Below are 20,884 nucleotides of genomic sequence, written 5' to 3'. Positions count from 1 at the left end.
TCCCATTCCCTTCAAGCTTCAAAATCCTAGGCTTGAACCTGGAGGCAGTGCCGATACATTTGTTTCCCAAGAACATTTGAGATGACCTGTAGTTCCCAGGTGGCACAGGAACTTCTGGAAAAGGCTCTCTGATGCTTGTGCATTATCGAAGAAAACATTGGATTTCTTCCCTATTCCATTTTCAGATAGCTTATTGTTACTTGAATTGAACTACCCCATCCTTATTATTTTACTTCAGTTTCACAACTTACATTATTGATTAAACACGTGCTTTCATCTTGATCCTTTTAATCCTGCATCATATTTCATAAAACGCAGTACTTCTTTCTATCCTTCACTAAATTGCAGTTCTTTCCATCAAAAATGTAGTGCAAGGAATGATGCATTTTTTTTAGAAGAGAATTGGACATTCCTGAGAACAAAAAACTTTGCAGGATAAAGGAGGCAAATCAAAGGAGTGGATGTAACTGGATTATGTCTTTGAAAGAGCAGGCTCATCCACAACAGATTGAATGGAGGTCCTTCCACGATGTCCACTCTTGGTCGTCTGAGGCTAACCTGTTTTTTAATCAGGATTTGACTGCAGTTTCTTTGTGTTTGATTAACCATTGAGAACCATTGCAGATTTTTTTTTCTAATTTCATTTAAATCTGCTGCAATGTCAACTCTGCAAAGTCTAAGGATTTTATTCCAGGGAAGCACTACAACATATGCAAAAGATAAAACAAACAAAACATTTATTCTGAAAAATATATTCTCTATACAGCTAAAACAAATGGCACTTGGTAAAATGGAAAACTAAAGTTCAGAATGATTGGAATAAAAATCTATTCCCACATCCCTTCCAGTCTCTGAATTGAAACGATGTAATCAGTCACCACCACACCATAAACAACAAGATGGAAATACACCATTTCTATTTTAATAAAACTGAAATTTTAAAATGCGTCAAAGGAATTGGTTGCAAGCAGCAAAGTGCTGCCCCTTCACCGAGGGAAAGTTTGTTAACTGTTCACGCACCAGCAGGAATGTATTTTTCATCATAATCATTTGAGTTTTCGATCAAGACCTGCACACACGATAGTAAATAATACAGAAAAAACAATTCATAGCAGTTGGTGTCAACCAAGCCATTATCCACTACACACATTTGGCTATTGGAGATCAATTTTCAGGTCACTGCAGTTTTAGTTCAGTAACCCTGTCTGTGATCTGTTTTACCAAGTGAACTTTAAACTTCATATGCATTTGTCAATCTGATGAAAATATGTAAGATGCTTTTATTATTCTGCATTTCCTTAACTAGTAAAATGTTCTCACTGCATTCAAATACTATGAAAACAGACACAACACCAGAGAGTTCTTCAGCCAATCTGAATTGGGTGAGGAAATGGTACCAAGACCAAACAATAATGCACAGCTTCAACAAGGCATAAGTTTCCAAGGGGAAGTAAGACAAGTAAGACATTTGAAGAAATAATTCTGATTAAGTCAATATGCAATCACAATTGTTGTAAAGATCCTTCACTCAGATGGGCTGTGATGACAAAGAAAGTCTGCAGAAGTTTCATTCTGAATGGTGATTCAATTGTTAATGGGAATATAACCATCAATTACATGTATCTAGATGGTATAAAATATGGATCATAAAATTAATCTGAGTGGCTTTAACAAAGTTGCTGTGGCATTAATGATCATGCTCAAAGATTAAGTAAGGCACAGGGTAGTATAAAAAAGATACTGGAATCATGTTAGAGTTGGTTGAATGAGGGAAGCATATTTCTTTCAAGAGAATAAACTAAGGTGATTCAAATTGCTTCTCTATCTGTATTCATCACCTGGAATTGTGAAAGAATTAATCACGGACTTGATTGGGTTAATTTTCATATAACTGGCTACATTTCTTTTTAAGATATTTTATTTAATTCAATTGAGAGATATAGCATGGGAGCAGGGCTTTTTTGCCCAAGAGCACACCCTACCTAAATGATAAATTAACCTTCTAATGCATAAGTCTTTGGGACGTGGGAGAAACCCAGAGTACTGGGACGAAACCCACACAAAGGATGCGAAAAATACTTTGAATGGTTTTCAATTTTGTAAATAATTTATTGTGAATAAAATCTATCTTTGGAATAAAAACTCTCTAAAGAAGAGAGCATTACAAAATATTAGCGATTTTGCCACCTGCGACCACAAAGGTTAAATGAAGATATCCCAAAGCTCAATGTGCTTACAGTAAGTTGATGAAACCATTTTTCTAATGAATTTATTTGCAACTCAGCTGGGGTTCTCCTTATCTGTAGAACTTAATAAGTTTATCTAGTGATTAGTAAAAATGTACTGGCCAGGCAGATTAGGTTCTATCCTCAATATAATCTTAGTGCCCTTTATTAATCCTATCAGACAATCATGACAAGTATTCAGCTATTTTCACCAAAAATATGAAGATGTGAGTATTAGCATGAACACCTACCCAAGATAGGACAGTCTACACATGCACACACACGCACACACACGCACGCACACACACACACACACACACACAGAGTATTTGATAGTCACTGCACAGAGTGACTAGCACATAGACCAAATCTCAGCAAAAATGCATTACAATTAGATGGAGAGTGAAAAGAACTGCACAAAAAAAAATAATGAAAAGTTAAGGCAGTGAAATATTGCAGGTTTCTGGATTGAGATGTCCTTCTGTGCTAGCTTTACAGTATTGTTTAGAGGAACTATTCTCATTCAAACTCAAGCCAAATTATTTACAGGTATCTAAGAAGGAAAATATGTTCTCACAGCACTCTTGATAATTATTTCAATACTCCAAACATTCATTCAGGTTTCCTCTCCAGATATCCTCTGTAAGCAATCCAGATGAATATTCTTTATACTCTGGGATTGTAAAGGACCCGTTTTCTGACATGGAGCCCATTTCCATGTTGTCTGGCATGTAGGAAAAGATGGAGCAGATTGCCGATGTGCAGCTGTACTGCTGGTGAGCAAAATACTCTTCAGAATTTGGATAAAATGACTTCGTTTCTAAGTGTGAAGATGGACAGAAGTCTTGTGGAGATAATGCAATATGCTGTGTAGAATACTCATAATCCATTGAAGCATATGCAGGTGATCCTGAAATCTAAGAAGGAAAGGTACAATTGTACAAGTATACATTCTGAGAAATTAATATTGTTAATTTTAATGAACTCTTATCTATGTGACAGATGGTTCAAAACCCATTTCAAGATATAAGCAAGGCTGATATCTTAGTGCAGTACAGTGAGCATTATATCCTTCAGAACATGGAGCTCTAAACTACTTGCTCAAGTGGGAATGAGATATCCTTTTCCAATTTTTTTGAGGAATAATTTGGAAATAATGACGAGTGGGGCCGTGGGGATGAGGGACAATTGAAAGTGCTTTTGAGTATCCAGTTTAACATTCATCACCTAGCCAAAGTAAATGAACTAGTCATGCATCCAAATATTTCCTTCCATAGCATGGCAAATTTGCTGACATATTTATATATATTTCAAGTCTAAGTATTATTCTCTACAATTCTTTGGAATATTTTCAGAAGGTGCAAGGAGCTAACTGGCCATAAACCTTGATCAGGTATAACACTGCAATGACATAATTTCAACAATTTCTCCCAGTAAGTGCGCACTTGCAGAACTTGGATGGTGTCATGAGGTAAAAACAAGTTGTACCTATATAGTCACTTTGCATCCTTTAAACTGTCAGGATCATTTAGACGAATAACTGCTTTCCTACAACATCCAAGATGATTTAGTAGTTCTGATAAACCGGTCAAATCAATTTAAGATAAGAGGAGAAAAGTTCCAAATCTCAGGAACTACTTCTTCTTCAAGTATGGGAATGTTAGGAGTTAGATTGCCATTTTAAGACATTCTACAACTAATGAAATGCTTTTAAGGTGATGTTGTTTATTCAGGAATATAGAGAGCTGGATCCTGCTGATGCACTCCTAATAAATTCTATCTGCTTAAAAGATTTAAAAGAAGAAGTCACTATTTATCTGGTGCTTTTCACATTTATACAAAGTCCATGAGAGGTACTTTTCAGATCAGGTTACTGCTCTAGGAAATAGAATACTTAATGTGTGTACATCAACCCCACCCTATTTTTTGAAATGTTAGTTGAGTGGTCCAAGGACAAAAAAAGTTTGAGGAGTAGTTCAATGAGGTGTTTTGAGTCTGTTAGCATCTGGCCCAAATAACACCTTCAGTAATGCAGCACTCTCTCACTACATTTAATGTTATTCTCTGGAGTCAGATCAAGCCTAGAATTTGTGACTCAGAGGTAACAGTGGAGCAGGAGTTAACACGAAACTCAGGCAAAACAAAATGTGTGGGTAAGGAGAAAACAAAGTAGAGATTCTTCTCCTGAGTGAAGTAGGAGCCACAGATTTCATTTGTCATTAGACATCACAAATAAAGACAAAGATTTAAGAGTAAAATGAGGAGAAATATCCTACTAGAGCATGGTGAGCCTATAACTTAATTAACATCTCAGGTTTGGGTGGACAAGCTCACACATCAACGCTGACTTTCTTTAATGAATGCTGGGCTTTGGACAATGGTACATTTTTTTAGTTAAGTGAGATGTCCATATAGAAATACCGTTCGAGCCAATAATACAGCCTACTCAAGAATGCCTCAGGTTTTGGGAAATCAATAAAAAGCGCAGTGGAACTGCAACGAAGCGAAGACGTGTCCACTTACCACAGCTGACTGACTGCAGTGGGCGGGTGTCTGATAACTGACAGGGGGGTTGCAGAAGCTGGAAGCGTAGGAGCTGTAGGAACTCTCGGTGCAGAGGTCAGACAGGCACATCTCATATACTTCGTCATACAAGGTCGGGTGCTGGTCGTGTGAAACATTCTCTGGGAACTGGCTGCTCTCATGGAAGCTGGATTCACACCCGTTAGGTGGAGCGCCGGCAAACTGAAGAGCTGCAAAATCAAAAACGGAGGATGATTTAGCAACATTTTAAAGAAATCTTGGCTTCCCCAAGATGAACCAGATGTAAACAAGTTACAATTTGCTTTATGCATTGATGAACGTGGTTTGGAATTACAGTATTGCAAATTCATGGTTCAAACAGTCTTCCCCTTTCACGAAGTCCCAATACAAAAGCTGCACATCGGAAGGAAAAACAAAAATGCAAAGTGGAATTATTGAAAAATATATTGCTGTTTCATTAAATCGCAGTGAAGGTGGGACGCAATAGAGTGGAATTCTTTTGTAGGCAAACAATCTACTATTGGTTTGATCAAAATAACCTGAGACTGTTCACTCTGGTGAAGAGTGTTCTGGATGCAGTCGGGCTCACGTTCGGAAAGCTGAATAGTTCGAATCTGCTCCAGATTCTGGATCTGAATGACCAACTGCTTTCAATCCTTGGTTTCAACGAGTGACAACGTCCACTCAATGTGAACTGGTAACTTTAATGCTCTTCCAGAGGACTTGCTGTTTTAAAAATGGTGTTGGTTGGGATATAACCCATTGCTTTGGGGGGAGGGTCGCCTTGTAGCAAAGGTCATTGGGATCTGTTGAGGCATTCCTCAAATTATGTTTTAAAACACACTGTAAACCTCAGCAAGCGGACATCTGCAGAGAGAGAAGGAGAATTCACCTGTCAGAGAGTTAAAGCTCCCGCAGAATGAGCAAAGCTGCCTCATCAGTTCCGATTGAAGGCCATTGATTGACCTGAAACCTTTCCTCTCTCCATAGATGCTGCCTGGCTTGACAGATCCTACCATCGCTATCGAAATGCCTTTGCATTCCTTGAACCAATACCAGAGTCCCGTGACGAGTCCAGCCTTTATTTCTGGCACTGCTCCTTCAGTCATAGTTCTGAACAATGTACAGGAATCTCCTCACAAACTGCCCCGTCGATCAGATTTCAAGCTAACGGATGTCACAGATCTTTCCCGAGCTCCAGCCAATTAAAACAGAACAGCACGTGGCATGTGGTTAATTACAATTCATTCCACTGCCTTCTGAATAAAGTTTTTTTTTAAGGGGGTGTAGTTATTGAAATATTAGGTCAACTATGTTTCTGCTTCGAGGCAAGAAAGGCATTGCTGAATGTCTTAAATGGAGAGGTAATGGGAACAGGCTGGCAGGTGAACAAGGCAGAGCTCCCTCGGTTTTCAGCAAGGGGTGAAATATGAGAGACCTGGAGATGAATACATCGGAGCATCGCCGCCTGCCTGATAACAACAAATGAGAGGGGACCTCCACCAGCAACAGCGGAGATGCAATGGTGACGGGGCAGACCGTTTCAAACCGTGGCTTCGCCTTTGTCGCTTCGATGACAACCTTTCAATGGGGTCATCTCTGCTGGTGAGATCGGTCGATGTGCAGAGACCCCAGAGCCTGATTCGTTGCAAGCCATTCACCTGCATTCCATTCTCCCTTTTTGTGTGTCTGATTGGTGGATTGACTGATTTATTTGCTGTCTGTACTTTCATATTAGAGTGGCTGCGCTATCTCCAAAGGCTGCAGGCTGAAATGTTGGACCCTCTTTTGGAGAGGACTTGGTGCCCCTTTACTGACCTGGATGCGAGGGAGCGACCGGCTCGGCGACCTGTGCACTGTTGACTGCGGTAAGCTGAAAACGAGAACAGACCCAAATAAATGGGGTGGGCTTTAAACAACCAGAAATAACATCGGAGCTAAAAACAAATTCAGCAAACAACCAGGATGAATCCATTCTCTTGCACTCATCTAAATCAAAGCATTTAAAGTTAATTCCATGAGTTGTGGGTGACTGACGGACGGACCTAGATTTGTTTGAAGAGAGGATATCAAGGAGATTATTTGGTATTTTGGGGCGGCTGACGGTCGTTTGTGGATCAATGAGATTTCTCTGGACAGAAGGTGAAAGCAGCGAGTTAGAGGGGAGTTGGGCGTTTTGATGGAAGTTTTTAATAAGTTCCAGGCAGGTCTGAGCTGTGAAAGCCACAAGTGTCTTGCCCTCTTTCAGAGAGCCACAACTTTGCCTGGGTTTCTTCCCAGGCACGTGACACAAATTCAAGCCAGTTGGATCGATTTCCATTACATCACCCCGTGCAAGAAAACTCGTGGTCTTTCTGTTGATTCTTAGCTTAGAATTATCCTGGGTGTTTAACTGCGGTGACAATTTAAACAGCGATTATATGTTTCATTGTCAAGACTTGTCTCAGAGTTCCAGGTGGTTTTTTCTCTCTCTCTCTCTCTCTCTCTGCACACAGCACTGCAGTAATCTGCCATGGGCACGGGTTGGAAATAATGGTTAGACTATGTGCCTCGACCTCGAGCGTGGTCCCGACGATGGTTCACACTCAGATGGTGATTAGAGTCGGAGAGAACTCGCGTTCGTTCAATCTTTGGGCAGGGACCGAGGAAGCTTTGTGAGTTTCCATGCATTTTTTTTTTCAGTGGGGTTTGAAACTTCCCTGGGTGCAGAAGTGAGTCCTGATGTCCCAGTTTGTAAATTGAACCTTGATAAATTCCCCACGAAACCCCTAACTTCGCTGTTGTGTTCCTGGGGTATACTCGCACCTCCTGCCTTGGTGCCGTTTGGAACCATGACACGGGCTCTTTAACGATTTTCAGGGAGACGGATTAACGTGAAGTCCAAGACAACTCTTGAGAGAAACTTCGCTCCCCTCTGCACAGATGCTGCCTGACCTGCTGTGGTTTCAGTTACCCAGCGTTGGCAGTTTTGATTTTGTTCGTTTATCTTAGCTAGATAATCCTCTTAAAATATTTTCTAAATACTGTATGTAATTCGCACTTTGGATCATCGTGGCCAATCAGTATCAGGTGGGCAGCACTTTGGGACCAGTAACCATCATTCCATTAGTTTTAAAATGATTGTAGATCGCGTCTGTTTTTTTTTCATTAGTTATGGAGCCCTAGATTGGACCAGGCAAATATTGAGTGCCTGAATGAAGGACAGGGCTGCCAGTTTGAGGGAACTCTGGTTGTCCAGTGATATTGAGGATATGGCCAAGAACAAAAGGAGGCCATATGTCAGGGATAGGCAACTGGGATCAAGCAATTCCTTTTGGAAATACAAGAGATGTAAAAGATTGCAAAGAGGAAAATCAGGAAGACCAAAAGAAAACCTGAAATATCCCTGGCAAATAACATAAAGGAGAATCCTGAGATATTTTTGCAAGTAGACAGGTAGAGAATAGGTCCCTTTAAGGATCAATTTGGACATCTATATGTGAAGCCACAGAATAAGAGTTCAGTCCAAAAGGAGTACCTCTTAGCTCTATTTGCTGTGGAGAAGGTGATGGAAATTAAGGGAATTCTGATGTTTGGGAATGTATTCACATTACAAAAGAGGAGCCGGATAAATTCCCAGGGACTGAACAAGTGTATCCTAGGATATTGTTTGAAGAGAGGAAAAAAATTGCAGGGACCCTGGCAAATGAGGTTAGCTTTGGTAGATGACTTGGTCAGCATTGATGAGTTGGGCTCAATCCACATATGAATTTCTATTGTTTGAAGAGAGGAAAGAAATAGCAGGGACCCTGGCAAATGAGGTTAGCTTTGGTAGATGACTTGGTCAGCATTGATGAGTTGGGCTCTATCCACGTATGAATTTCTGACTCAATCCCTGTAGTACTTAAAAAGTGAATAACATTCAACAAAAGCTATATAATTGGCCCTTGCATATCAATGTACTGAGTACAACAGGGATTACTCAATAAAAATCTAAGAGCAAGCCCAATAAATTGGCCCTGGGATTTTTAAAAATTTCAATCTGTTTAATAAAGAGATTTTTTGAAGGCCAAAGACTAAATAACCTACAAGTACAGTGGTCTGCATAAGAGTATTAAGATCGATTCATAGCACAGGTCCCATTTCTGGCACTGGTACTGTTTTTTAAATACCCCATTTACCAAAGTTGTGTGTGCACTAATTTTAGGACAGGTATTTTAGTCTGTGATTATCACTCACTGACAGGGGTTTGGGATGCACACACCCAACAGAGCTAAATGTTGCTGTTGATCATCAATGTTGGTGACAATTGAGACTGGATCATGGTGCTAGGGCCTCGAAGCCAATGTCACTCACTCTTGGTAATCTATCTTGACATTGAGTCGACATGAAAAGGCAGGGATAAGAGGGAGACGTAGCATGTGCAAGCAGCAAAGTTTTGGGCACCAGGTTCCTATTGCTGCGCTGTTCTGTTTTATTGAGTTGGAGTATTAATTATCTGCTGATGGTGCACACTTAAAAAGAGTGTATTGATCTCACTAAGATCAATGGATCACTTGCACACGTCAAAAAAATATCAGAGCTCGCTGGAGGTGCACAAACCAAATCAGAAGGTAGCATGAAGGGGAATTTTCATATCATTTAGCTTCAGTGAACTCAAGGGTTAGAATAATAATTAAATAAAGTGCTAAAACATTATATTTCTTAAATGCAAAAGATATGAGAACCCATGTTGGAATTTCAACAGAAATCAGTTTCACCTACATACCACTTTGCAGTGCAAACTACACATTGTACATTATCAATGCTAGCTAATTTTATATTTTTATGGATTTATGAAGAAAGATTGTGCTTGTTTATACATTCTTTCAGAACCCCCCTCTCCATGTTACAGGCAATGAAGTTGTTTTGAACTGTCATCATTATTGTCAGGCAGCTTAGTTACAACAAGCAATGGAATAATGACCAGCTGTCCTGTTTCTTTTTGTGATGTTGAGCAGGAATTTGAACTTGAAAAAGCATCAATTGGACATGGAGGAAAACTCGCAAACACATGGGCTGTGGAACCTGTTGTGCCTGTAATGGGCCTAAATTTAGTTCCTCATCTAAAAGATAGTTTTGAGTACTGTACTGAACGAGGTCAGCAGTCTAGACACTGTATCTAAGTTTCTAGAATGGAAAGGCAGAAACTTCCAACTCAAAGGGCAACAGTTGACCCAAGTGAACTGTAGATGACATGTTCAAGTTCTTGATGCTATTTTCTGTAAACATCAAGTGCTGGAAACTGAAATTCACAAACTCCAACTCTTACTTTTATATTGGCTATGAACGTTTCAATGAAGAACAGGCTGATTGACCCAACAACCCTCTTCACATTTATGATTCCAGTTTTAGCTTTCAGGATGGGTATTCAGGAAGTCCGAAAATTTGCCACCTCTAATGCAATGAGACCAATCTGGTTAATTTAGGGAACACGCCCAGGAACTTCACAAAATGGATGACACCAACACCTCGTGAGAAGCTAATACTGAATTAGAATTTGCTGAATCTCAAGAAACTCCCATTCTAAATAGGGAATCAAGGCGACATTAATCTTTTTATGTTATTTAGTTTTTGCTGTAGTTCCTATTCCTTGTTGTAGAAATTAGAGAGGATGATGTCCAGGCAAAGACAAATTAGCTACTGTACTTCCCATTTTACAACAGTCAGTGCATATCAAAATTATGCATTATCTTTGAGGCATAATAAAATATGTTGTATAAATACTGGTCTTCCCTTCCTTATCTGTCTAATCTAAGTGACTATTAGGACAGAAACATGGATGAATGAAACATTATTAAAGATAAGCCATTCTCCCAGAAGCAAACAGTATCACTCCCTACACACTCAATTACAGCAGAATAAGTTAAGACCTTTTAAACCTTTGACATAAATCTGATTTAAAATGAAATGTTCCTTTAAGGCCAGAATTCGATCTGGATTTCAGAAATTTGAGGATGGGGATAATGTAATGACTTGTATTTGTTCAATTTGGACAACCCCAGTACGTATTAAATTCAGTCAAAGCAAAAAAAAAACAAACCAGGTTCCTCTTTGAGAGTGTACAGAGGATTATTTCATACAGCCCAATATTATTAGCTCTTAATCTTTGGCACAGTTGACATGTCTTGCAGACCAATTCATAAAAGTAGTACCAGACAGTGAACAAATATATTGGAGATAAAATCAGTAATTGAAGATATTTCAATGACACTGACATTCCATTAATCTCTCAGGCTAGTTATTACAGGATTGAAATATTGCCTATTAGTGAGGCTCCCAGATCTCTAGAATTAACCTGAAAATACATCAACATCTTCTCAATGTAACTAGTTTTCCAATGGTGGGTGACTTTTTAATGGATTATTCCTTTTGAAACTGGGTTGGAGGTTGGAGTTGTGGAGATGGTGTGGTTGAGAGCATAGAGGGAAAACTCATTAAAAACCAATGCAATAGTGAGGGGACAGAGTGGTTAGGTGAGTTTGGTTTTGTTGAAAAAATATGTGCTTTTTTTCCTGTGTCAACAGTCACACTCTGAGCTGGAGTCCCACTCCAGCAACGTATGCCCAGACATCCAGACCAGCCATTCTCAACCTTTTTCTTTTGGCTAATATTTAATATTCCATTATTTTCTTATTTTAAAGTTGGTATTTTTGGGAGCTTGCTGTACATAAATTGGCTCCTACATTCCATTCCTCTTTCATCAGTGTGAAATGGTTTGTGAAGACATGAAATAGTGTTGACTAGTTGAAAATTATTCTAAGCATTGGAATTGGATCCAGGTCAAAATGATTTCAAAACCTTAATTCTCCACAAACCTTCAGTGGTTATCTTGAAATCAACAACAGCACAGGTTTGAAGCTTTGGAACTAATTTCATTCAAAATTGCATGGTCATTGACTTGTTACAATAAATTGTCAGCCACCTGGATGCATGGGTTGGGTTTATTGTCCAAATGGTGATATAGGTAAAAATAACCTAGTTTTTGGCAGTATGTCAACATTCAGCTGGAGCAGAAATATTACATTTTTATTCCATTTCAGATCTGAGGACATGTTAAAAAAAATTCAATTGACTAAATTTCTTGCAGCTAGTGGAAAATGTCTGTGTAACTGAGATTTTAAAAATTGGTGATCTCATAAGTTAGTACTGCAAGTGAGTATAGGAAATGAAAATGCCACACTGCCAAAGTACAGGCCTCTGATAAACTGAGGCACCTGCCCCATCTACTGCTCACCTAAGCAACCCTTTTGTTGGATTTTTAAATATTCCTTGGCTAACATTTATAAGTTTTATATGCACAAACTTGCAGCCAATAACCTAAAATTAAAATTTTGCCTTTCAAATTCTAATAGACCATTCAACTTTCCATTCATTTTAATCATCACTTCCCTCATTAAAACTAAAATAACACTTACTCTGAGGCATTCTGACTGTATTACCATTGCACGGAGTGGCAGTAGGATGCAGTAGCTTCAAAAGCTTGTGTGTGTGTGTGTGTGTGTGTGTGTGTGTGTGTGTGTGTATGTGTTTGTTGAGGGAATGAAAGATGAAATATCCCATAGTAATGCAATTGCACTATCTCTGTGATCAGGAAGAACTGTCTACCTTCTTGTATTTAAGAAGATTGCAACCACAAACAATTGTTTTATAAATTCAATGCTGGTTCCTTAGTCATGAAGCATGGAAATATACTGGACAAGCTATTTTGGGATTAATGCACAAACTGATGTTTTCTCAGTCCAACCTAGAATTCAAATAAAATAGCAACTACCTATTTACATTCAAGATGAACAACAATAAAACTGACAAAATGCTTTGTCAGTATCATCCCATCAGTTTTACAGCAATGGTATGATGGAAGAACCAAGCCACACTGCTTGCTCTGCCAATTGGACAAGCAAAGGACAAATGTTCAGATTAATTACTGAAAATAGTCAATTAACTGAGAACTCCAGAACTATCTATGTCCTGCCAACATTTATCATTGACTCTGCTTCAGGACACTTAAACATCCTTGCCTATTGAGAACTTGGCAAAAAGTGGCTACTATGCTTCCTACCTTATGACTGCCTCAATTGCTTAATTGGCTGAAAAATGCCCTAAATACCCCAAATTTGTGAATAATATTACCCATATGCATCTGAAAATTGGGTCATCTCTCAGCATCAGAATTGAGCCACCAACCTTCAAATTCACTGGGAGGTTAAGGAAACCAACGTTAGTGTCTTCACTCATGCCAACATCAAAATAGCTTCATTGGGCAAGCAAAGATTGACAAAGAAATATAAAGGGTAGTCTCAAAAAGTTAGAGTCAGAATTGGATGGAGAAAGAGAAAGTTCAGAATTCCTCCTATGAGAAAAGGATACGACAGGAACAGACCTGAAAGGGGCAGATGTTTCAAAGGTGAAACCAATGCAAGAAGATATGAAATAGTGCATCAGAAACTCAGACTCTGGTAATATTACTTAAAGTTACCTCCTTCAGAGGTACTTTCACATTCATCGTAAAGGGATATCGAGCTTCCAGGGACTGGAACATTGCATGATGTGGTGCAAGAATACAACTGTTGTTTTAAACTTGTTAGAACATGTCAGCATCACTGCATGACTCAAAGTTTAAATTTCTGAGAGTAGCAATGTGATACTCAAAGATAAGTGCAATTATTGAGGCAATGTAAAGCAAAGGTACAATTTTAAGGGAAGGTCCAAGAACTGATATATTTATGGCAAGAAATTGTTGAAAAAAGGTAAATCACTGGTTTTGTCTTGGCTACCATAGAGCATCCCATTCTGGGTTCCAAGTTCAGGAGGGATGTTTCAGAGTGTGTGACATGCAAAGGAGATTTGGCAGAATGAGGGTTTGGGGCGGGAGATGTTGTAGCCTTCATGTGGGAGAAGACATGGGAAAAGCTGTGATTATCCTCAGTCATGAAGGTCTGACCTGAAATGTTATAAAGTTATTGGAGGTACAACAAAGATGAAAGATTAGTTTCTCTGCCAGGTAAGATAACTGTGGACTTTGGTACCAGGCAGATGCATGGGAGACCATAGTGATCAGGAATTCACTGCAGGAATACCCTGGGAAAGTTGGATGAAAATTCAATTTTAGGAATTGGATGTACGCTTGAAATAAAAATTTATGTGACAAAATTTAGAACTCTTTCAAAGGTCCAACACAAGCACAGTGGGCCAAATGGTAATCTTTCTTGCCAGTAGCATTCCATGAGCTTATTGGAATGTAGAACTCCAAAAGCCTCCTCTCTTATTCAATCTAATCTGACATTAGCCTTTTACTGATCTGCTTTCCAGAACTTTTGATCATCCAATAGGCCAGACACTTCTAACTCTCTATGATTCTCTTCAATGACAGTATCTAGAGCTCTCTAGGATAGAAATCCTAGTCTGAGAGAGCAAAAACAATCTTCCTCATTTCTCTTTTAAATGGGAGACCTGAGTTCTAAATTTGTTCGTATGGGCAAACATCCTCACAGTATCTACCTTCTCAGATATTTCAGAATTTCAATCGAACGAATCTTCTTTGAACTATCTCCAATATCCTTCCTTCAGGCCCTCTGTATAATATAATTCTGTATTTTCTCTCACCATTTAAATATCTTTCTGCTTTCCTATTCATCCCCTCAAATTAGCTTTTCTAATTTATTCCCTCTGCTTAGTAAATTTTGCCCATTCACTTAACCTAGTGATATCGCATTGCAGAGGCATCTGGTCCTCCCAACTTGTCTTTATGCCCATCAACAAATTTAGCTGCATCAGGTTCAGACTCTACATCTAGGTCATAAAAATAAATAGGCTGAAGATCTAACACTGATCCTTAGAGCACCTCACAAGTTATAATGACCATTTATTCTGACTACTTACTTTAACCTCACCATTCCTCTATATTGCCCCCAAAGTCATGAGCTTCCACCTTGTTGGAACAGAACATTGTTTTCCAGTACACTTTAAAGTAACTGAAAGAAAGGTACATCTTTCAGGACCGGCAATTCTCTGAGAATACTTTACACCCAATGAGGCGTGTTTGATTATTGACCAATGTGGTACCCCCTCCATAAATCTTCATCTGCGAAGCCAAGCCAAAGAAGAATGTGGTATTGGCAATGTGGATCATAGCACAGAGCCACAAATAACAGTGTGATGCAGGCGGAGGGACAGAAAACAATTAGAAAGGATTCTCCTTCCCATTCATCCAGAGATTTAGAACAATAATGTCGTCTCACACATTAATTCATTATAAGGAGATAAGTACATGTAGTAGGACATGGTGGCTTTTAGATGAAATGTTAAAATGCAGATGATCATGAAAGATCACAGAATGATTTCAAAACAGAGCAGCAGCCGCTGTATCATGCCTGCCCATAAATTAACGTCAGTAAAATGCCATCTGATCCTTATCCATTGTTGTTTGCAAATGCTTACTGTGCACAGAACATGGTGACTGTCCTTCAAAACACAATTGTCTTGCTGACAACTATCCTACGTCAGGAACCTGTGGCTTCTATATACAGTAAATGCAAATATACTTTTGTTCTTCAAAGCATTTATGTCCAACTGAAAGAGCACCTTATTGTATAGGACGAAGAACATCTGGAATTGTAAGCAGTGGAGTGTTGGTCTGGATTTTGTGCTAATATTTCTGGAATGGATCTTGAACTTACAAGTTCTTCGTCAAGCCACATTGACATCTGCTTCTATAGGCAACTGCTCTTTTCCACAGTTGCCATGCTTCATGAAGTGAAATGGGTTATGTTTGTTGGACTTAATGGTCTTGTGTATTATAAAGTTGGCAGGAAAAGGAGAAACACATACCGCTGTGGTGGTTATTGTTGCTGCTTGGAGTTCTCTCCTCTGCTGCAAAAGCTCTTTAACGGTAATCTTCACCCTCACCCCTTGATAAACCTTCTGTTTCTCTGCTGGAGAAATTAAAATGTGATAATAATGTAAGGGAGGAACCAGATGGTTTTGACATGAGAAATACTGCACATTCTGGAAATTGGAACTAAAAAGAGAAAAAGTCGGAAATGCTCAACATCCATTAATATCCATGGTGTAAGAAGCACCAGCATGTGTCGTATTTTGTGGTTTTAAATCTCAGGGAGTCTGTCTTGTCCTGTTCAAAGGCTGGTCATGATCTTGTTCCTTCACAGATGCAGAGTCAAAATCTTGGAACTCCTTTCCTAACAGCATTGTGGGTACACCCATTTCTGAAGGATTTCAGCATTTAAAGAAGGCAGCTCACCAACTCCTTCAAGGACAATTGGAGATAAGCAAATAAATATTGACTCAGCCTGCGAAGCCATTTCCCTTGAATAAAATGACAAAAAAAAATTGATAACCATTCAAATCAACAATGCTGAATCTACATAATAAAGAAAATAAACAGCTCAATTTATTCAGGTGCTTTCCAGATTGCTTTTGATTATGAGAAATTCAGTAAGGGCTGCAGAGTGATTTTGGCACAGTCAAGATGTTTCCCATTGTTTTGGGAAGTTTATTTGAAAACGGTTAAATATTAAGGTGGGGGAAATGGGCAACAGAGCAAGGCATTTATTCTGACCAAGTCATGACTAACATGGTTCAGTACATGATTTTTTAAAGAGCAAATTTGAAAAGTATGCTATTAAACAAATTAAGATCAGTAATATAAATACTAACATTTATAGTGAGCATAGTTTATATACTGACACACTCAGATTTTATTAATAAATATCAATATTGAATCTAAATAGCTGTTATAAAATTTCCAAATACATTGCAAAAAGTGTGGCAGTAATAATCCATAAATTACAAAAAAAAAATTACTTTACTTCCTCAGAATGTCCAAAAGTAATTGACAGGGGGGAAATCAAATTATACCCTGCATGGTTTCAAAATGAGAAGTAAGTTTTCCATCTGGAAGGCCTTTTTTTTTGCCTCAAACCCCAGCCAACTTCCTAAGCGTGAAGTTGGAGGGATAAAAGTTGGAGAGGGCACTGGGATAAATTCTATTGCTCCATTTCAGAGTTTCATTGTTTTATTTCTGTCTGATGCAGAGACTCTGGTTGGTGCCTCAACAATGTTTCATAATTTTCCACATGTGCTGTACTGGGAAAGTCAGCTTCATAATAAACACAAGCTTCTAAAATGGAAGTTCAAATCACAACTTTCTCCATAACTTCGGTCAGGAGTTTGCTGAGGAATTTAAATTCAGTAACTTTCTTGGGCTACGTCAAGAGAGCAAACAAGTGGGACGAACTGAGCTCTTTATCATTATTGAGAGGTCAACCATGCCTAACTAAGGTAGTGGTAGCTTCCATCATATTTTTTTTAATATTCCTGGTTCAATTCCACTCAGAGACCTTACCACAAAAATCTAGGCTCAGTGCAGTTCTGGGGGAACTTGGCACTGTCAGAGGTACTGCCTTGTACAAATTTTAAACTGAAGCCCTTTCAAAGGATAATTTATTTGAGACTACTTTGGCAATAAACAGGGACATTATTACAGATATCCTGACTAATATAACACTTCCGAATATTTTCATTTCACGTTTTAGTTTCTGACTGAACATGTGGGAAAATGGTTGATGAATTTGCCTCCATCCAATGCTGTCTCCTCACGCTTTCAACGGAAGGGAATGATGCAAATGCAAAAACCCGCTTAGAACCCAGAGCGTAGAAGTACAATGGGGCTTTTCAGATAGGTGGGAGAGTGTTGCTCGTGATCCCAATGTGGGAGAATGCAAACTTCTGTCCTGCACCCCTTCCTCCCTTCACTTACTAGTCAAGCGTAACTTTGGAACTTTAAAGCACAATAGAAAAATTGGCAAATTGAAATTTGTAAATAACGTGGTGCTTTTTTTGCTTCTGACCCCTTAGCCTGTCAATGCCTCAAAATGGTTCAAATACAATGCACTATACTGAACTACATTTCTGCTTCTCTACCCTCTCTGCGCCAGTCCACTCCCAGTAAAAAAAAATTAAGATCCCAAATCCAAATCTCCTCATCTTCGCCCCCAAACGAAACTTACTCCTAGCTCTGGCTGCACTCGGGAAACAGTTTGAATTATGTTTTTTTTTAAAAGAGGAGAAAATGCGTATTCAAATGAGGTGGTTAAAGAGGGGCATTTTTCCATGCTTCCAGTTCAAGCGTCCTGACTGATCCTGCGGCTGTTAAGTCTGATAAACGAAAGATCTGCGACCGCAATAACGCGAAGCTGCACTCTTGTAGCCGATGCGGTCATTTCATACTCGCTCGGTTAGCCTTAAAGTTCTCTCATTCCTTGGAACTTGTTCTCTAATCGGGAATCTCCACTAACAGATGCGCAGGAAGCACCTTAATAGATCTGCGCATGGAAGCAAATTAATGTCTTTTGCAGGTGGGCTGAGTTTTAAGTCCGAGGGTCCTTTTTACCTCCCAACCTCTGTCAGGGGACTTTTCGAGCCCTTCACTATGTAAACCTGCTCCGCTCCAAACCAAGCATGATTTCAAACAATCTCCCGGACAACACATGAGACTCCAACTGGTTGTGGGGATACTTTCCCCCAGATGAAATCCCAGTGTAGCCAGATAATAAAGAATGCTCATATTTGTCCAGGCACGTCTCCAATTCCCAATCTCCCTTCCGCAGCCTGGAGTCACTGGTGGAGTTTGTCCTGCCACCTCTCCCTCTGCAAAGGTTCTCAGCAAGGACACGGGCTCTCTTTCAACAGCGGGCAGCCCCTCAGCAGGGCTGCCGGAACCGGGGGCTCTTGTCTGCCTGATGCACGGGCTCCATTCAGCAATGAATGAGTTAAAGAACGCACGGCGTAAGTTTAGCTTCAGAAACACCGATCCGACACTTTTCTTTATCGAATAAAACCCTGGGTGCGGGGCTTGCGCCCGCCCAGAGCCCGCTCCCTCTGCCACAACGTTGCCCACCTGCTAACTCTCTCGCCGCCGATCAAGTCGTAAATGGTTCCAATGTATTTTGACAACAGACCCTTCTCTTTGAACTGAGGAGGAGAGCGAATGCGCGGAGTTCCTGCCTGCAAATTCTCAAAGCACTTTCCCTCTGAACATAATCAGGAGACGAGTGAATGGTAGGTGAGTGAGCCCGGGCGCCGCGAAGCAGCGGGGGCGAGTCTGCTGGTTCTGGACACTGCGCTCGGCGAAGGGACCTTAGCACTTTGTACCCAATACTAGAGAACACTGAAACGGCTCGCTTTGAACGTTGGCCATTAATGTCTTTAAATGACCTAATGGGGGGGGGGGGGTTGTTCCGGTGGATACAGCGGTGACATCTAAAATGTCCCACTGCATTCCCCCCACTCACTCCCTCCGACAGGTTTGAATCCCCTGCCCGAAGGACCATTGCGAGTTGATTGTAGAAAGGAGGCACAATCCTGAGGATTATTTCACCTCCCTCCTGCCCCCCCCCCCCCCCCCCTTCCATTATATTCCTTCCTAACCTGTGTAAGGACTATTGCTAACAAGATGTCTCCTTCCCAGAGACACCTCCGGACAGATGTGGCGAGCTCAAGGGACTTCACTTGCTTGAGATGGCGCCTCCCCCCGTCTTATCGTTGGAAACACAGCGGACACAAACTGCTACCAAAAACATCTCTGCGGCACGCTTCGAGTTTAAATGAGACACTTCGCACTCGAAAAGACCCATAACCTCTGTCTCACACGCATCTTCAAGCCCCGAAATAAATGCAAACTGAATACATGTAATATGTCAACAGTGCCATGTAGTTGTAGGTTTCTAAACCTTGTACATGAACGGTTAAAGTTTAGCTACTTTAAAAGAAACTACGGACCCCTCAAACATCTTACTACTTCTGTACTGAGAACATGTGTACCATTAAAGCCAAAAAAAACTCCTTCTCCCTTTCCTTGACTTTCAACTTTGTGGAAACACGTGCCTCTTTTACCCCCCCCCCCCACCCCCCCAACTTTGAGGTGTAAAACCCTCACCCAAAGGGAGAGCAAAGGCAACTCTAAATATAAAGCAACACTCCATTCAAAAGAGTGAACGGACAAACCTGAAGAGTTTAAAAGGCTCAGTACACCTTGTGCAGCTCAAAATTCCCTTCCTTGAAAAAAAATTAGTTTCTGACTTTGCAAGAAAAAAGGGGGGGAAAATCAACACAGAACTACAATGTAAAGAACAACATGTAAAGCTACTTAATCATTTCTTAAAATAACCAGGAATTAACTGCAGCAACAATTCTCAGGTAACAAATATGATATTTAACCCTGTGGGGCTTGAGCTAAAGTTATAAAAAGCACCTAACGGATTTCGGCACTATGTGATAGAACTGAGGCAAATCCTGATCACTCTCTTTCTTCTTACAGGTGAATACAAAGTGGGACAAGACCAGAAAAGCCAGTGCAAAAAATAGATCCACAAGTGAAAAAAAAATCTTACCAGACATTTTGGATTAGCAACAGTAGAGATGCTTGTGTGGTCTCAAGAAGTGAATCTTAGTCTTCAGATTTGTTCACAAGACTGCAGTATTTTAAAAATTAAGCCAGTTTCTTCCCTGCAGTGCCAAACTTTGGATTACTCACAAACAAAATTATTGCACTATAGCTTGGGATATTACTTAGAGTTTTGGAGCATACTTGCCGACCTTTTTAAAACCCCTACAATCCAATGATTTGACAATGAATGATTGCGCGATACTTTCAATTTGAATATTCAAAGCCTAGACAAAAAGACTGCTCTCTTTTTGATACACTGTGCATTTCCATGTACTAAAGCCTTCTATGGAATAAAATACACTGCAAAAGTATGAAACTTTCAGTAGAATTTGGTACATTTTTATGATTTTAGCAAGCATTGCCAGAAGAACATGGAGAGAACCAAACATGCCCAAAATTTTCCATCTGGAAAGCCTTTTTTTGCCTCAAACGCCAGCTAACTTCATAAGCGTGATGACAAGGGACGGGCTGCATTTTTGGATATATTTTAAGTTGCTGTTTTACTACAAAATCTACTATTCATTCACATTTTGAGGTCTAATATGGCAGATCGGGGGTGTGGCCTGGACCAGAATTTCATTCCATCACTCAATTAGAAATGAAGCACCAAGCAGTGACTCTCATGTGCTTC

General features: G+C 39.8%; 2 long non-coding RNA genes across 7 annotated transcripts; one reads left to right on the top strand and one right to left on the bottom strand.

Moving 5' to 3' along the window:
- Positions 1-722: 722 nt before the first annotated feature.
- Positions 723-5,028, bottom strand: LOC138741231 (uncharacterized). Its single transcript, XR_011343415.1, has 2 exons — positions 4,749-5,028; positions 723-3,142 (listed from the first exon to the last, which is right to left on the bottom strand). It is a non-coding gene; the product is annotated as an uncharacterized lncRNA (long non-coding RNA).
- LOC138741230 (uncharacterized) lies at positions 4,928-20,575 on the top strand. 6 transcript variants are annotated; one of them, XR_011343411.1, is made up of 5 exons: positions 4,928-6,374; positions 6,508-6,637; positions 7,265-7,423; positions 19,276-20,003; positions 20,125-20,575. It is a non-coding gene; the product is annotated as an uncharacterized lncRNA (long non-coding RNA). The 6 variants fall into 6 exon arrangements; XR_011343413.1 differs by lacking the exon at positions 19,276-20,003 and adding an exon at positions 15,956-16,205 and having other exon boundaries at positions 5,558-6,374; XR_011343412.1 differs by lacking the exon at positions 19,276-20,003 and having other exon boundaries at positions 5,553-6,374.
- Positions 20,576-20,884: the final 309 nt, after the last annotated feature.

The sequence above is a fragment of the Narcine bancroftii genome, chromosome 8, assembly GCF_036971445.1.
Source record: "Narcine bancroftii isolate sNarBan1 chromosome 8, sNarBan1.hap1, whole genome shotgun sequence".
Lineage (NCBI taxonomy): Eukaryota > Metazoa > Chordata > Chondrichthyes > Torpediniformes > Narcinidae > Narcine > Narcine bancroftii.
Note: the sequence above shows the minus strand (reverse complement) of the source record. Positions and strands in the feature narration are given on the sequence as shown.